Genomic DNA, 19,565 nt, shown 5'->3' with positions numbered 1-19,565 from the left:
CACAAAGACCATTCTACTAAGATATGCAATCTGCCTGCTACAATTATGATCTTCATCAGGGGTGTGAAGGCCAATGCTGATGAAGTCATGAATTCTTGGAGCATGAGCTATATGTATTGACAAGCTGGAACATACTTAGAAGAGAATGTCCAGGATAGTGAACCAACTCATAGGTGGAATAGGATAAAAGGCATTTGGGCATGCTTAGCCTAGAGAGGAGAAGACTTAAGGAGCATATAATTGCTATGTTCAAATATTTGAAGGGCCTCCTATGGAAGAAGAAGGATTAAATTTATTACGTGTGGTTCTGGAGGGCAGAATTAGTACTAATGGGTTCAGGAAGTCAGATTATGGCTCAAGATATAAACTATATAAATTAAAGCAATGCCAAAATGGAATGTGCTATTTTATTAAGTGGTTTTTATCCCTAGAGTGTTCAAGCAGGGGCTTGTCTAACATGTTGTAGTAGAGATTCAGTTAAATTCAAACATTTATGAGTATTAGCCACTGTGCTAGGTACCAGGAGAGACAAAGGCCTTCAAGAGGCTTATATTCTGTTTTGGACAGTGCAGGGGGAGTGAGGGTGTAGAGGGAGGGAAATAAGTATACAGATAAGTCAATACAAATATTTACAAAGTAATTGGGAGTGGTCTGAGTGGGGAAAACACGAACAACTGGGGAGATCAGGAAAGGTCTTAGGAAGTGGCATTTGAGCTGAATCCTAAAGCAGTACCCAGGGGTACCCACCACTAGGACAATATCTTAAAGATATCATTAAAAAAAGAATAAGACCTATTTATACAAGATATTTGCAGCTTTATTTGGAATCATGAAAAACTGGAAACAGCCAGATATCTATAGATAAGGGGATGGCATTAAACTGTGGTGTGTTGATGCGATGGAATAATACAGTGCCATAAAAAATACGACTGGGAGAAATGTGGCAAGAGGTAAAGCAGAGTGAAAGGAAAACAGTAATGGACAGGTATTCACTGTGAGCAAATAAAAACAGAATAAGGATTAGACCTATGATTTCATTGCTATAGGTAACTTCTAGGTGAAATAATTCACTCTACCAGTGTTGGTCATCACCTTCTCTGTGATTTAAAGTCTGAGAGAGTTGCTTAGAGCATTCAAGTGACTTTTGCAGGGTAGCACAGGTAGCATAAAGCAGTTAGGTGGCGCAGTGCACAGAGCTCTGGGCGTGGAGTCAGGAAGATTCATCTTCCTTAGTTCAAATCTGGCCTCAGACATTTCCTAGCTGTGTGACCCTGGACAAGTCACTAAACCCTGTTTGCCTCAGTTTCCTCATCTGTAAAATGAGCTGGAGAAGGAAATGGCAAACCACTCCAGTATCTTTGCCAGGCAAACCCCAAATAGGAGCACAAAGAGTTGGGAATAACTGAGAATGACTGAACAACAAAATATGTTACCTATGTCTTCCTGGCCTGGAAGCTAATTCTCTGTCTACCGTGTCAAGCTTCCTCTATTTAAATAGGCATTTTTTTTTAAAGAAAAGCAATTGAAGAAGGCACAGCAAATAAGATGTCATTTTATTATTTTGCCCAAAATTAACATGTACATTTTCTTTTATCAAAATAAAAATAAAAGCACTTAAAATTTTTTCTTCTTTTTTTGGCAATTGGGTTTAAATGACTTGCCCAGGGTCACACAGCTAGTAAGTGTCAAGTGTTTGGTCTGAGGTCTGATTTGAATTCAGGTCCTCCTGACTTCAGGGCCAGTGCCGTATCCACTGCACCACCTAGCTGCCCCATAACAACACTTTTTGTTGAGATTATTATTAAGTTTCGTTTTGTTTTTTGAAAAGAATGAGAGATGATGGATTGAGAAGCAGGTTCCCAAATCCCTACAGATGGGATGCTATGCCTTCAGAAACCGAGAATAAATTTTAGTTCTATGTCATGTAGCCTTTATAGCAAGATGGCCCAGAGGTTAGCTAGAGTTAATTTAGGTCATATTTGATGTAATTAGTCCAAATGGATGGATTAGTGTAAATCTAATTCCATTGCAGGAAAAAAAATCACTCAGAGCCTCTCCTAAGGGTCACAGGTCATCAACACTGTATTGTTTATGAAGAACATGGTTGACAGATTTTATTCTCCTTAATACTTTCTCAAATGGCATAGAGGAGTTCTCCCTAGAGACAGAGTGACAAAGGAGATGGCATCTGCAAGCCCTTTCTAACTCCAGGAGTACAGGATTATAAGATATCTAAAACAAGTCTGTTCTTAGAGAATAATTGCAATGAGTCATTGTCTTAGCTTATGGAGCTCTGGGCTTCTTGCTGTGATCTCTATCTTGGGCTCAGCCTTTGCCTCTGTCTTCTGTTTAGAGAGCTGCGATTGCTCCAGACCAGTGCCCTCACTTTGTCTTTTGTTTTTATTACTAAAATAGAATTATTATTAGCTACTGCTTTTTGTCATACAAAATAGGTGTGCCCATGTTACTAATTTAAAAAAAACCAAAACTTATTACTAAGAACTTTGATAGGGATGGGGACTGGACCTGTGATTTCCTTATTATGAATAATTATTATATTTATATTATAAATACATAAGATAATTAACATATTAATATTATATATAATTAACAATTATTTATTATATAACCAACACACTATATATTATATAACAATATATTCTTAATAAATCATATATTTTATTATATAATTATATATTATTTTATTATTCATATATATCATTATATTAATATTATAGAATGATTATAATTAATAATACTAACTAGCACCAAAGTGCTTGACATATATTATCTTACAACAGCCCTGTAAGGTAGTTGCTATCATCATCCCCATTTTACAGATGAAGAAACTGAGGTAAGCACAAGGTTTGTTTTTTTAAGTGACTTATCCAGGGCTACATAGCTAGTAAGGCAGGAAATTCCAATCTTCTTAACTCCAAGTTTGCTGCATGAAGAACCTCTAGGTAAGGGAACTCCCTCTACCAATGAGGTCAGCATCTTCTCTGCTGCTTATAGTCTTAGTTGCCTAGAGCCTTAGAGCCCTGAGAGGTTAAGTAATTTGCTCAGGGTCACACAGCCCTGTGGCTGAGGTGGGCCTTGAACCCAGCCATTCTTGTCTCCAAGACTAGCTCTCCAGTCACCTCTGCTGACTCTCATAAACACCTAATATGTAGATACCAATACACATGAAGACTTAAGTGCATAAGGGAGTTACACAGGGCTATTATGATAATACACCAGAGATGAAACATCAGCCCAGATCAAGAAAGGAGAGTTCTAGTCTTGGTTCTGCTATGAACTAGCATGTGTGATTTTGGGATGGTCGTTGGACTCTTCTCTAGGAATCATTTTGACATCTGTAAAATAAGGAGGTTGAATAGGAGAAAGACCTGAAATTGGGAGTCAGAAGATCTGAGTTTAACTTCTCTAGGCCTCAGTTTTCCCTTCTGTAGAATGAGACTATTTGTTCTCTCCCAGTTCTAACATTCTATGATCATGAATTTTTTTACCCCTAGGTGGTGGTGGGGAACAGAAGGAGGATCCAGATCTCGTTGGCTAGGGAGCTTCAAATGCAGAAATTTCCTCCACCCATTTAGGCTATCAACTGTTTTACAACTTATCATCTTGGTCCAGAGTCACGCAACCAGTCTATGTGAAAGTCTGGATTTGAACACAGGTCTTCATGACCTTGTAGTCTCTCTAGTCACTCTATCGTGTTGCCTCTTAACTTTGCTTCCATCGGTGGAGCTATCATGATCATAGACAGAACTGGAAAAGACTTTAGTGCACAGACATCTAGCAGCCAGCCCCTTCAGTTTTACAGATGCAGGAACCGAAGCCCAGAGTAGGCAAATGACTTGTCCAAGGTCAGAAAAGATAGTAAATAGAAGAGTCAGGATTCAAACCCAAGCCCACTGACTCCAGAATTGGTGCTCTTTTCCCCCGTTGCATGAATGGAAGAATATAACATTACAAACACTATAAATATGTTAGGTCTTTCTGGCTTAGTGGCTGGCTCTTTATTGACTGCACCTTCTAGACATTTGGCATATTGCCAGAAAATTTCTATCCCAAGATGGAAAAGATTCTAGAATGATTTTTGAGGGTGCCATTTCACACAGATTATCTATGTAAGGCATGGAGAAACTTGTGATCTGCATCGGCAAAACCATGCCCGTGTCAATGAAATCATGGATCCTCTTAAGTACTGGCTTAAAGATTTAGAACCAAGGTTTTTTGAGCTATAAAAATAGATCATAACAAATATATAAGACGAAGGGGTCATTCAGGGCAGCTAGGTGGCCCAGGGGATAGAGCACTGGGCTTGGAATCAGGAAAACTCATCTTTGGGAGTTCAAATCTAGCTTCAGGCACTTACTGGCAGTGTGATCCTGGGCAAATCACTTAACCCTATTTGCCTTAGTCTCCTCATCTGTAAAATGAGCTGGAGAAGGAAATGGCAAACCACTCCAGTATCTTCTCCAAGAAAACCCCGAATGGAGTCATGAAGAATCAGACGCGACTGAACAAGAATAACAAAGGAGTCAGTAAACAAGTGGTTAAAGGAGATGTTCAAACAAGTCGAAAATAATTATAATCCAACAGCAATCATATGAAAAAAGTTCCAAATGACTAATAATAACCGAATTACAGGCACACAGCAGGTGCTTCATAAATGTTTATTGAACTGAATTATTGAATTGCTAATAAAAGAAATGCAAATTAAAATAACTGATGTTTTACTTTACACTCATCAAATCAAGGATAATGAAAGATGGAAATAATGTTGAAGGAGTATGAGAGAACAAGCACATTAATACACTATTTGTGTTTGTTCAGTCATGAGTGTAGGAGAGAGTAATGTTCAGAGAAAGATGTGAAGGAAAAAGTTGAATGGAGTTGAATGAATAAGGGAATGACATGGTCAGCTCTATACTTAAGGAAAATTGCTTTGGCAACACCGTATGGGATAGTCTGGAATAGGGAGAGACTTGAGGCAGAAAAACCAATTAGAAGGCAGTAAAGTAATCTAGGTGAGGCATGGCAAAAACCTGGACTATGGTGATGGCTGTATGAGTGGAGAGAAATCATATAATATATTTTTATAAAACTTGATTAAAAGGGGCTTTCCTCCCAAAAACTCTGTTGGGTGGCAGCACAGGTTCTGTTGCTTCCATTTGATGGAAATGAAAAGCGAAGCTTAGAATGGTAAAGTGATTTGCACATGGCAATAGAGCTGGGGCCTTGAACTCAGGTCTTTGATTCCAAGTCCAAGTATTCTTTTCACTGTACTCCTATTTTGATCTAGATAAAACCAGTGGACATGTTTTCTTGTCCGCACCTGCAGCAGAATCAGTGGCCTGAAAGTTGGGTGGGGGAATAACGGAGTATGGTTTTTTACTGTGGATTAGTAGTTGAAAGACTGAATTTGCCACCTAAATGTGTATTCTCTGCCTAAATCCCTACTGTTGAGTCTCATTATGGAGCTATGATTCATTTTGGGGAAAAAAAAATCCTAATTATCCCTGTAAGACTTTTGCAATTTTTCTTAGCTGGTGTATGATATCATGGTAAGAAAGGATTTAACAAAAAAAAGAAAGTATTTAACCTAATACTTGAGAAAAAAAAATATATGTATATACCCAAGGTTGCATTGAAGCACCCTTATCAGACAAAAGAAGGTCTGATGCTAATCTTTAGGTTTATTCTTCTTTTAGTGGAGTTTCCCATTCTCCTTAAAACTAAAAATTTTTTAAAAATCTAAATCCAATGAACATTAAGGGCCTACTCAGTACAACTTCTGAAAGAGATAAATATGTTCTTCCACTCACCAGCTGAGGAGTTAGTGCATCCAGTAACCTCTGACACCTTTCTGTACCCCTAGGTGCCTGTTTGACCTTGTAAAACTAGAAGAGAGCCAAACTGATTAACCCTAATTAAATTAAATTAGCTAAATGGATTAGCATTAATAATAAATAGCAAGAAGTAAATTAATTCTGCTCAACAAAGAAAATCTCTTCTTAACTTGAGAAAAAATTAAAGTATTCACCAGTCTCCTATAACACGGCCTCCTGTTATCCTCATTCCTTCAAACCTGGTCACAAGGACCAACCAGGAGTCAACTGATATATCCTTTAGCAAAGGTTCAGATCACACACAGTACAAAAGGAGGGTTCAGGGCTAAAGGGTCCCTTCTACATGAGGAAGGACAGTTTCTCTCTCTCTGTTTTATCTCTCTCTCTGTATATACACATATAAAATACATATGTACATGTTATATATCTATACACACACACACATATACACAGATGGAAGAATACATTTGCCAATCAGCTCTACTGGACATCCATTTTCTCATTTGTCTTTTCTGGCCCCTGAAAGACAACTATCACACATATTGTATCCAGGCAATCCTACTTCTGTCCAGAATAACAGCAGCAACAGCAATATTTCTACACCAGAGGACAAAGAGAGTTGGAGTCTTTGTCTTTTCTTTTTTTGTATCCTTGGTGCTCAGAAGAGAACATGTATTTAATAAACACTTGTTGACTGACCAGTAAACTGCAGTTACCTTTTTAATATACCAGTTGTGAGAAAGTTGGATAATGATGCATGTGGGACTTGCTAGCATTCTTTTGATGGGAGAGAGGACGTGCCTGTGTATCTATCAGTTATTTTAGCAAATAGGTTATTTCTGATGGGGAGATCAGGGAGAAAAATGTATTTGTATATAGGAGGAGGGTTGTTGTTGAAATAGATGAAGCAATAAAAAGCATATATCAAGTGCTCACAATATGCCAAGCACCAGGCTAGGCACTGGAGATACAAATAGAAAGGGGCAATCTCTGCTCTCAAGGAGATCACGCTTTAATTAAGTAAGAAAACAAATATAGGAGATGTGTGCTGCAGGGCTGATGGAAAAGCCAAATGTCCTATGGAAACATCGATTGGATGGAGTCCCAGGAGTCCTTAGGCTGCATTGTCTTGTCTGCCTTGTGATGTGGAGATCCTGGAGGGGAGTGGCCTACCATCATTGGGAAGGAAGGATGGGGTCTAAGGGTAAGACTAGAATAGAGTTTTGGGGTTTCCTCTGAAAGGGGTGGGGATAGAGGCATTGGCAGGAAGGTTAGAGGTAGATTATGGGGGCTTCACTTGGTGCCAGTTAAAGCAGAAAGCCTCAGTGGTGTCCCCAGACTAGCCCCAGAGAAAGGATTCCAATTGGTGCCAGCTCATAAGCAGTTAAAACAAAGGAATAATACCCACTCCTCCACCCAAACTCTAATGATCCATCTTTTAATCAATCTTCACATCAGCCTTGTGTTGTAGGCCAGGCAATTGCTCTCTTCAATTTAGAGCTGAGGAAAATGAAGCTTAGAGTGGTTAAGTGATTTGCTTGCAGCCATACAGCTAGTGAATAGCAAGAGAAACAAATGCTAGAACTTAGGTCTCCTGACTTCTATTCTAGGGCTATTCATACTTGCACGGCAGGACCACTCACCTGATGGGATTGGCAGAAGGGAAAGGCATCTGAGTGACTAAGTTAGCCAGGTAAGTTGAGAAAAGATGTGCTAATTCATCAGACTTAGAGTAGGACAGCCATCTCTGTTCTACAGATTTGCTGAGAGCTGGAAGTATCCCTCAGACAGGATGCAGGAACTTAGTGGGTGGCCCCAAAGTCTAAACCTCTTGAAGTTTCAAGGAATTGCTTTAGGAAAATGAAAAGGAAGCAGCAATTTACACAACTTAAGGAATTTGTTTTCCCAAGAGACTGTATGGACTAGAGATAAAAATAGGTTGAAGGGTAAGGTTTAGATCAACATATTATTGATCTATATAATAGGAAAGGACTTGATGTTTAGGATACATCCCTATCTATTATTTAGAGAATGGCATCATAGAAGACAATGTCTGACAAATGGTCCTTGAAGAGGGGGGTGAGGGAGGAGGTTGCTGGGGGAGGAGAAACAGACACAAAAGAGTGGGCTGGATAGACCATGGGCCTGACCCAGAAAGGAATTTATGCCCTTCCGTCAATGAAGATGGAATTTAGCTTTTTTCCTTAATTATCTAGAAACAAAAGGCACCTGGACTGGATAATATTTATTTTTGTGACCAAACAGGGTCTCTGATTTTAATTTGCTTTGCACTGCCCTTTAGCCAGTGACCCAGACTGAGGCCAAAGTACGTGCTGGTATCCTCGTCCTTGCACAATAGCAATGCCCCCACCACCCTGTGACATTTGCAGGCCTGTACACAGCAGTTTTGGCTGTGACTGCCTTTTGAAAAGTGGTGGCAGGAGTCTGATTTCCAAAGGGCATCGAATGTTTTAGATAGATGTCAACCTCCCTTCTGACCTAATTCTACCTCAGGGATCCTACCTTAGGCATATGCACCTCAGAGATTTTTTTTTTTTTTATGGTCAAGTCATCTTGCACAAAAGAGCATCTCTAGCCTCTCTCTCTCTCAGAGCAGAATGCCCGCTGGGCAACGAGACAATAGGAAGCAAGAGAATGACCAATAAGGCAGTTGGGATATAAAAGGAAAAAACCTGCTTAGAAAAAGAGAAAGAAATGAATGCATGCTGGTCATGTTGTGGATTTCACGAAGCACCAACCAAGCCTCACGTCCAGCTGATCTAATTACAGGGTTTACTGAATAATAACGAGGCACATGGTCATACTCTTTCACACAAAGAAGAAACCTGCCCATCTGTTCCAGGACCACCTGCCTCATCTCCCTTCTTTTGTCTGCACCCATCATTGCCCCCAGGAATCCAGTTCTACCCAGACAGATAGCCTGACCCTAGAAGGGGTACAGATTCTGGGGCTATGCTGTTTTTTACTGAGATTAGACAAAGGGAGCTGGTGTCCCTAGAGGAGGTCAGATAAGGTTCCATCCCAGCTTGGTTGAATGTCTTTGGAACTGGGAACTGTGCACATGGATGCTCTTCAGTCTGTCTGTCTTTGGCTTGTCCCTTCTCCTCCAGGCAAAAAGAGAAGTGGCCTAATTGTGCTGTAATAATAATAGCTAGCAGTTATACAGCACTTTAAGCTTGGCAAAGTAATTTACGCATGTTAATTATTTGATCCTCACAATAACCCAGAGAAGTAGGTGCCCCTCTACAGATGAGGAAACTGAGGCACAGAGAACTTAAATGACTTGCCCAGCATCACACAGCTAGTAAATATCTGAGGCAGGATCTGAACTCAGATCTTCCTGACTCTATCTATTGTGTCACCCAGGTGCCTATGTCTATATCATAGGTATCATTAAGACTGAGCAGTATGGGATTAATCACTAGAATATGGTTATAGAAATGTATACCTTAGTTGGAAGGAACAGAAGAGATTAAGGGGATAGTGGAAAAGCTTTGTATATTAAGAAGATATACTCATGTGAGGAGTCCAAGAGGAGAAAAATAAAGGAAGGTATACATGGGGGTAAAAAAATAATATTATCATGAAAATAAACTACAGACCACCTGAGCCAATGGAAGAATCAGCTGAAGAGTTTAGAGAGTGGGTAAAAAATTCTCATGAAAGCATTCTATTGTAATTATGGAAGACTTCAACTATGGAGACATGAGATCCCAGATAGAGAATTGCAAAGTATTTTAGAGGTTATCTCTTCCAGCCCCTTAATTTTACAGAATAGGAGGCTGAGGCTCAAACAGGTAAAGTTGTTTGCACAATATTCCCATGGCAATTAAAGGGATATGATGAATTCAGGGCCCGTGTCTGAAAGTTCCACGCTGCCCCCTAAACAAATTCTGCATTTGTCAAAAGCAGAACATTGAGAAATTTGTGACCTACTTTCGTGTTAATTTTATTCTTCAAAATATCAATGAAATGACTGGGGAAAAGAGGAGGCCTGTTATTCTAAATTGATTCTCACCAACCAGGGGGAACTATAGGTGGTTGCTGAATTTGAAACAATGGAAACCTCAGGAAGAACTGGCCTTCGAGTTTGTGAAATAAAGTGGAAAATATCTGGGCGTAGTCTGATGCATGCCTTAGACTTTGGGAAGGTGGTATTTAAAGAGTACAGGGAAAGAAAAAGTGGGATGCTATGGCTTAAAATTCTAAGAGGGAAATTGAACAAAGACAGATGGAATGGTCTCAAGAATGAAGTTCTGAAGAGACAAACACAAATTACTCCAGTGTGGGGGCGGGGAGATCTGTTTAAAGAGAGCAATGTGGATACACAGAAAACTCATCAACCAGCGTAGGTTTGAAAATCAGGTATATGGAAACAAAGTAGGTGCTCATCACAGGGGAGTGGTTAAATAGATCACGGCTCACAAAGGCAATGGAATATTACTGCGCTGCAGGAAGAAAATGAATGTGAAGAACACAGAAAAGCACAAGTATGACGACTTATATGCAAAGTAAAGAAAGCAGAACCAGGAAAATAATCTATACAATGACTACAACAATGCAAATGGGAAGATAGTGGCAAAAATAAAATCTGAAGGCTGTGAAATTTTAATGACCAAACTTGACCCTGCAGAAGAGGTATGAGAGTGCACCTCCCTTTCTTCTTTGCAAAGATTGTGAGACATGGTAAATAATGCTGGACTTAGTTGATGCATTGGTTAGGTTTGCTAAACTACATTTTCCCTTATTTTTTTATTCTCTGTTATAAGGGATGATTGTCTATGGGGATATATTTGGAGATGAAAATGATGTAAAAACAAAAGACACAAATAAAAGTTTAAATTTAAAAATCATGTACAGAAGATGGAAGCCAAAGGCAAGTTATCTAAGGACAAATATAAGAGTAGACAGTTTTAACAAGAATAACTTCAAAAGTGCTAATCCCCAATACAAACTGCTGCTGGCAGTGAAAACGAAGAACAACAAAAGGGGCTTTTTAATCCATAATGGGGACAGAGAGATCAAAGAAGGGACGAGGCTGCTACTGCTACCGGGAATGGGACAGTGGCATCTGATGGCAAGAAGAGACAGGGCTACTCAATTCTTATGTTCTGCCATTTTCTTTACCTTTATGTTGGGAAGGATGGAACAAAAATGACTAATGAGAAATTGAAGCGCATGTGTAGCATGGAGATGGTAACAGAACTCCAAGCCCACACAATCTACATCTCAGGATATTGAGATACTCAGCAGATTGACTGCTGAGCCACTGTTAATAATCTGGGAAAGCATGACAGTGTGAGCCAATTCACTGGACTATATATAGTTAGGGAAATGTCCTAATTTAAAAAAAAAAAAAGAGGAAGGGTCTGAAAACTATAGGCCAATGTGGTTGACCCAAAATTCTGGCTAAAATAATGCTAAAATGTATTATTAAAGGTGTGGCTTATGAGTACTTAAAAAGGAAAGCATTGAGGGCTAGCTCAGGTTCACCAAGACTAGTAATCCCAGACTAATCTAATTTCTTTCTTTGCTAGGTCAAATGGGAGGAATTCTCCCATATCTGGAATTCTGCAAACATCTAACAAAGTCTTTCATGCATTCTTTGTGGACAAGATGAAGTTTGGGTTAGTTTGGTAGATTCAGAATTGACTGAATGGCTGGACCCTAAGAGTAATCATAAAATGGAGCTATGTCAACTTGACCTCTACTGGAACCTGCCAGGAACCTGGCCTTGGCCTGAAGTTTAACATTTTTATCACTGACATGGATGAAGCAGATAGCATGTTAATCAAATTTGCTAATGACACAAATATAGGGTTGGTTAACCTGTTAGATAACAGAATTTAAAATCTCTCAATAGGATAGAATAGGCCAAATCTATTAAGATGGAATTTAATAGGGATAAATGTAAAATTCTATTCTAGGCTCATAAATCAACTGCACAGATGCAGTTTGTATGAAAAAGATCTGAGAATTTAAATGGACTGCAAGGTCAATGAGTCAAAAGTGTGACTCAGCCAAAAAAAATACCATCTTTTTTTTTTTTTTAGACTGAGATTCCTTACTTCATCTAGACTGGAAATATAGTGGGCATTCATGAGCCCAATCTTAGTACCAATTTGCATGGAAGCTTTAATTTGGTCCATTTTTCCAACCTGGGCTGGTTCACCCATCCTTTGACAGCCTGGCAGCCCTCCACTCCCAGGGGCTCACCATATTGGTGCCAGATTTAGTGTGGTCACCCAATTGACTTTAGCCATACTGCAGCTCAGAACTCCCAAACTCAAAGGATCCATCAGCTTTTGCCACCCTAGCAACCGGGACTACAGGCGTATACCACTATGTCTGGTCAACACCATCTTAAATTGCACTGCATCCAGAATAGGAAATACAGCTGAATCTGGTAAGAACACATCTGGAGTACCTTGGAATCAGGATTAGGGTTGGTTCTGGGTACTAAATTTAGGAAGATTGATAACAAAGTAGAATGGGTCCGGAGAAGGACAACCAAAATGGTATGGAGACTAAAAAACATATCATATGAGGATCTACCTACTGAAAGAACTTTAGACTGGATAAGAGGCAGTTAGATGGCACGATAGATAGAGTGATAGACCTGCAGTCAGGAAAACCCAAGTTCAAACCAAGCTTCACACACTTACTAGCTGTGTGACCTTAGGAAAGTCTCAACCTCTAACCACCTCAGTTTCCTCATCTGTAAAGTGTATAATAATAGCACCTACCTCCCAGGGAAGTAACTAGGTGGCTCAGTAGATACAGCCCTGGGTCTGGAGTCAGGAAGACCTGAATTCAAATCTGGCCTCAGACACTCACTGGATAGGTGACCCTGGGCAAGTCACTTAATCTATGTTTGTCTTAATCCATTGGAGAAGGAAATGGCAAACCACTCTAGTATGTTTGCCAAGAAATCCCCATGCAGAGTCACAAAGAGTCAGACATGACTAAAACAACTGAACAACAACAGAACAAACCTCCCAGGGCTGTTACAGTGATAAAAATGAGATAATATTTGTAAAGCATACTTTATAAACCTAAAAGTGCTACGTTACCACTCATTATTATTATTATTATTGTTCATCCAGGGCCATCTCCAGTCGTCTTGATCTATATCTGGCCACTGGACCCGGATGGCACCAGAGGAGAAAGTGAGGCTGATGGCTGGGCACAGCCCTCCCTCACTTAAATCCAATTCACTTGCAAGTCACGGCATCACCTCCCTGACATCATGGTCCTCTGCAAGAGCAAAGGACAAACAACAAACAACAACAATGTTGTTAATTAAAAAAATAAGACTAGGGGGAGATGTGAGAACTATTTTCGAGTAAATTTAAGAGGTTTAATTTGTTCCAAAAGGTGGGTCTCAAGTTAATAAATCCTTTCAGAGCTTCTGTTCTGGCTTCTTTAATTCTGCTATAAATAGTCTGAGTGATGGGTTAACAAGGAAGAGAATAACCCTCACCCTTCTGAAGGTCCTTATGTTGGAAATGTGATTGATTTATAGCAAGTGATCCAGATATATGTAGTTTTTGGTTTTGGGCTTTTTCCCTTGAAGTTCTGACCCAAGACACAGAGAATATGGTCTGGGTTGGACTAGAGGACAGCAGGGTCCTCTGAGATCTAGCCATTCTCTTTGGCAGGTAGTACGCTCCTTGTTCCCAGAGATACTCAGAGGCTAACTGCTCACTTGTTTGGGGACATCGTAGACAGGATTCATGATTTGGATGTATAGTGGCTGGATTATGTGATCTCTGAAGTCCCTTCCAAATCTCAGATTCTGCTGTCAGCAAGGCTAAGACTCAAGGTCAGTCAATGGAAAATGATCATGCTCAGTTTTGAATAATTTTAAAGTTAGAAGGGCCTCAGATCATCTAGGTCCACCAAATCATTTCTAGAGATATTCTAAAGACCATCTAAAGACCACCTTTCCAAAAGGTGGGTCTGCCAATGACAAATTCCTCTCTTGTCTCCTCCTTTACCTTGTATCTTTGCTGTCATAATCCCACCAGGAAAATCCTGAATCCCTAAATGCCCCGGCCCTGAAAAAACTTCTTATTATTGGAATTTGTCATACCCGATGGGTGGATCCTGTCTAACGCTAAAACACAGGATCATAGATCCAGAAAGGATATCAAAGGCTATTGAGTCTCATTTTACAGAAAGGGAAGCTGAGGCTTAAGGAGTTCAAGGGATTTGCCTAAGGTCTCAACAGGTAGTAAACACCAGAGTCAAGATTTGAAGCCAGGTCCCCTCACTCTAGAGCCAATTTTTTTTTCTTGTACCATCCTTACAACTCCAACTTATAACAGTTTTTAACTGTGTTTGTCTTCTCCATGATATTTATATCTGTGGAAAGTACTCTTGGCAGGGCCGTTTACAAAACCCCAGGAAAATGCATATGTCTACTCTACTCTACATAGAAGATTAAGGAAACCAATGATTTTTGCTGATGTGGTATTTTTCTTGAACACTGACTTTGCTGTCTTGGGACTAGATTTAATGGTCTTCTGCAAGTGTTTTCCTTGATTCATCATTTCCAATTTACATCAGCAGCCATCCTGTGGTGCACATTGCTCTTTTGGAAGTACATTTCTATTCTTCTTGGCCCACATTTTGAGACATTAGACATAATGTTTAACAATATGGCATCTGTGCCTTCTGTTTTTAAAAAAAAAAGCCACTTTTAAAAAATTCTCTGAACTAACTCTACAGAGGAAAGCAAGACCACATGGAAGAATATTCCAAGTCAGAGTGTTAAAAAGGGGAGGGGAAGAGTCAAGGTGACTCAAATTTGGGGGACCATGACCTTTAAAATTATTCTTGCCTACCACAACTTGTTAAAAAGAAAGATTATATTCTCTAGAAGTTATTTAAGCTAGAAGGACAAAAGGGCAATCCATTGGATGGCTTGAATGTATCCCCGTCCAGAGGTATAGGGGTATACTAGTAACTTCTTGAGGTCATTTCTAGCTCTAGGATTCAGGAAAGAATGTCTACTTTTTAAAAAGAAATGGATTCTAATACAGTCATAGAATTTAAAGGCAAGCTTGATGCAATCAAGACACTTATATTTTCCATAATTACAGTCCCAGTTAAGGTTGGTCTATATGTATTACACATGCATATACACACACACATACATACATACATACACACATCTTTCTATATGTCATGTATATGTTCACAGATGAATACATTAGAGGCAATGTGAAGTAGTGGATAAAAAGCTGGCCTGCAAAGAAGACCTAGATTCAAGTCCCAACTCTTACAAATACTAATTGTGTGGTCCTGGGCAAGTGGCCAGTGCCTTAGGCAACTGTCTAAGGCTAGAAGTTTAGAATAGTTTCAGATTTGCATTGGTGGAAGAAATTTCCTCACAGAGAATCCCCTCCATTGACAAAATTGTAGGTTGACAAATAGACAAGAAATACACACATTGTGTGTGTATCTATGTGTACACGTATGTCTGTATATATAGGGGTCCAGGAGCTCAGGAGAGCATTTAGGGCTATGAATATAGATGTGAGAGTCAAGCACACCTGTATAAATGATTCATGTATTTAACAAATGTAATCCATTGATCGTCAACATTGATTGTCAAGATTGTTACAAAGACATGCATAATGGGCATACATATAGCCTTATTGTACATTAATTGACTTCATACATTCTTTCATCCAGACAAATTGGCTGTCTTACTTGCTCTTCCTTCCACATGACACTATATCTTGTGTCACCATACCTCTGTACAGGTTTTTTTTTTCTACCTGGAAGAAGTTCCCTCCTTACCTCTATCTCTTAACAGTCACTGATTTTCTTCTAGTTTAGCTTGGTTCAAATGCTCCCTTCTACGTGAAGCATCTCCAGGCAAAACTACCCTGTCTTTATTTTCTTTATACTTATCTGTATACATGTTGTCCCTCATTCCCCCCACCCTCCACCAATAAAATATCCTTGGGAACAGAAATCAGTTCATTGATGTCTTGTATCCCTAACACCTAGCATAAAACTGGGCACAGAGAAGGCCACGCTTGCTTGCATATACTGGTGAATTGCTAGATTGAAAAAAAAGGATTTTGCAGGGATATTTCTTTTTGCCTCTGAGGTCTCACTTCATTCTGCTAAACAATGTTTATGGTCAATGTGATACATATTTGTTGAATAAATGAATCATTTCTATGTGGATGACTCCCAAATGGATACTACTTGCCCTAAGAGTTCTCCTGAGCGCTGAGCCCATTTACCAACTACCTGCTGAAGATTTTCATGAGAGGGCACTAAGAATTTCACATTTATCTCTATCAAATTCCCCCTTTTTAGATTTGACACATTGTTCTAGCCTGACAAAAGATCTTTTAAAATGTTACTATCATTCAATGTGTTAGCTGACCATGCCAGCTTTATGTCATCTGCAAATTTGATAAGCATACCAGTTAGGCCTTCATCCAAATCACTGATAAAAATGTTGACCAGCCCAAGACCCCAGAGATTCTTGGGCACTCCCCCAGAGACCTGTCTCCAAGATGACATTGACCCATTGACCAATTCATCTCACTATACTAGCATCTAGCCCTCATCTTTCTAAGACTCTGATAAATGCTTTGCTAACATCCATGTGTACCATAACACCAGTAATAACTGACATTTATATAGAGCTTTGTATATTTTATTTCATTAGGTGCTGACTATAACCCAGGAGTGTGGGTACTACATACAGAAGTCAATGGTGGCTTCCCCTTAACCTACCTTTCTATGCAAGATCCCCTGTAGAAAAAGATAAGGAGACATTCTAATCAGGCATTCTTTATTAGAAATACAACTTCATGGATCAGGATATAAATTCATATTGTGTAGACAGTCTCGGTCCAGATCTGTTAGTGACATGATGGCTAATGACGCTAGCTAAATGTATTGGCATCTTTCTGCTATAGATATGGTCCTAAAGTTTTGCTCACAATCTAAACTTAGATATAACTGACCTTAATAGCCTTGTTTACAAAAGCCAAAATATTCTCTTTTACCTAGTTCAAATAATGCTGCACTGGTTGTTAAAAAGGGAGGAGATAGACCCTTCACCTTAACTGGAAATTAACTCTTATCCTGAACCATCCTCTCTTCTTCTTTTCTTATTATTAGAAGGAAAAAAAAGAATATTAAATCTGTAGTATTGATTTGTGAAAAGAGGGCTGCAAATTTTTTAAAAATAGTATTTCATTTTTTCCTTAGTTACATGTCAAGAAAATTCCTAGCATTCATTTTTACAAGGTTTTGAGTTCCAAATTTTTCTCCCTCCTTCAATCCTCCCCTCTTCTGAAAATGGTAGGCAATTTGATATAGTTTATACATGTGCTATCACATAAAAATATTTCCATATTAGTCACAGTTGTGAAAGAAGAAACAGATCAAAAGAAAAAAAAAACAAGAGAAAGAATAAAGTAAGTGGAAAAATATGCTTCGATCTGTACTGAGTCCATCAGTTCTTTATCTGGATGTGGATAGCATTTTCCATCATGAGTCCTTTGTTGTTGCCTTGGATCACTGTGTTGCTGAGAAGAGCAGAGTCATTCACAATGTTGCTGATATTGTGTACAATGTTTTCCTGATTCTGGTCATTTCACTTTGCATCAGTTCATACGAGTCTTTTCCAGCTTTTCTGAAACCTGCCTGTTCATCATTTCTTATTGCACTACATTCATATAACACAGTTTGTTCAGCCATTCCCCAATTGATGTGCATCTCCTCAATTTCTAATATTTTGCCACCACAAAAGGGCTGCTATTAATATTTTTGCACATGTAGGTCCTTTTTAGGGCTATAAATTTTAATGGAAAAAATAAAATGGAAAATTACACTACCCTCAAATTTATGAGCTAACTCTGTCCAACCATTCTCCAGGCTACATTTAGTTCCAAGTTAACTGACTCCAGCATTTTTCTTTCTTTTTACCACCATGCTTCTGAGATTATGAAGGGGTTTGCAAATCAGGAAATTTAATATATGTTTTCTAGATGGAGGAAAGTTGGTTCAGTCTGTGGTACTAAGTCCTAATTAGGACCACTACAAAGTAAGACATTAAAACCACCAGTGACCAAAGTCTATATCACTCTGCAATATTTGAAAAGGTTTCTAGGCACAATGCCTTGATCAGCTCAATGCTTTCACATAAAGCAGGTCCTTCTTAGAAATTTATTGGATTGAATCAAAGAAATCTCTTTAAATCATGCTTCTTGGCTCAGTGAGAGGACACATATATGGCTCAGTGAGAGGACACATATATGACAGATGTTCAATAAATTGTCGAATTGCAAGGAAAGAGAAGGATGGCTCAATGAGTGACTCGACAGACTAAAAATTAACCCAACTTTTAAGATTTAGTTTTCAGTAGGTTGTTGCCTTCCATTAGATTAGCTACCATAGAGTGAGGGGATCTATCTACCTTGGATGGCCCATATAAAATTCTACGGACACCTAATACCTCAAAAACAGAAAATGGGCTTACGCTATCTGTCAGTGGAGTGGCAGGTCAAGGTTTTAATGATAAAGGGAAGAGTACCAAATCCAGATACATTTCCTTTCTCCACCTGCCATCACTTTCAAAAGTTTTGGTAGACTAGGTTAGTGTTCCTGAGGCCATTTATCTTTCTCTTAAGTTCTTTTAGCCTACAATTACATTTAGCTTTTAAAGTCTTATATAAGTTGGCCCCAACTTATTTTCTGGCCTCATTGACCATTAATCCCTTCCATTTTCTGTGATCTAGACAAATTAGCTTTCACTCTTCTCCTCACACATGTCACTCCATGTCTCAACTCCTTGCCCTTTCTCACATGCCTGGACCTCAAATATCTTCTCTTCCTCATCACCTCTCTCTTTTTTTCCCCTTTGCTTTTTGGTGAGGCAATTGGGGTTAAGTGACTTGCCCAGGGTCACACAGCTAGTAAGAGTCAAGTGTCTGAGGCCAGATTTGAACTCAGTCCCTCCTGACTCCAAGGCCAGAGCTCTATCTACTGTGCCACCCAGCTGCCCCATCACCTCTCTTTCTTTAAGACACTGCTCAAGCTGGTCTAACTCAACTGCTAGTGCCTCCCTCCCAAACTGGGGCCATCGCCAGTTGTTCTGATCTAGATCTTGCCACTGGACCCAGATGGCTCCAAAGGAGAAAGTGAGGCTGGTGACTGTGCACAGCCCTTCCTCACTTAAATCCAATTCTCTTGCAAATCATGGTGTCACCTTCCTGATGTCATGGTCCTCTTCAAGAACAAAGGACAGACAACAACCTTCCAAACTACTCTATAGTCAACTACTTTGTATATATTTGTATTTATCCACTTCATATTTATGCTGTATACATATATATACATATATACATGTGTGTGTGTGTGCATATGTGTGTGTGCATATATATATGTGTGTGTGTGTGTGTGTGTGTGTGTGTGTGCATGTGTGTGTGTATGCACTTGTCTCCTCCATTAAAATAGAAGCTCATTACAAGCAGGAATTGTTTCATTTTTTGTACAGTACTTGGTTTCTCAGTGCTTAGCACAATGTTGGGTACATAGTAGGTGCTAAATAAAGACTTTGATTGATCGATGGTCAAAAAGCCAGGCTTTCAGTTGATTTGACTGAGTCGAAAAAGTTTGGTCTACTCAAATGATATGCTTTTAAAAATC

The sequence above is a fragment of the Phascolarctos cinereus genome, unplaced genomic scaffold (assembly GCF_003287225.1).
Source record: "Phascolarctos cinereus isolate Bilbo 61053 unplaced genomic scaffold, phaCin_HiC Scaffold_726;HRSCAF=1367, whole genome shotgun sequence".
NCBI lineage: Eukaryota > Metazoa > Chordata > Mammalia > Diprotodontia > Phascolarctidae > Phascolarctos > Phascolarctos cinereus.
The sequence above is the reverse complement of the archived record's forward strand: the minus strand, read 5'-3'. Positions refer to the sequence as shown.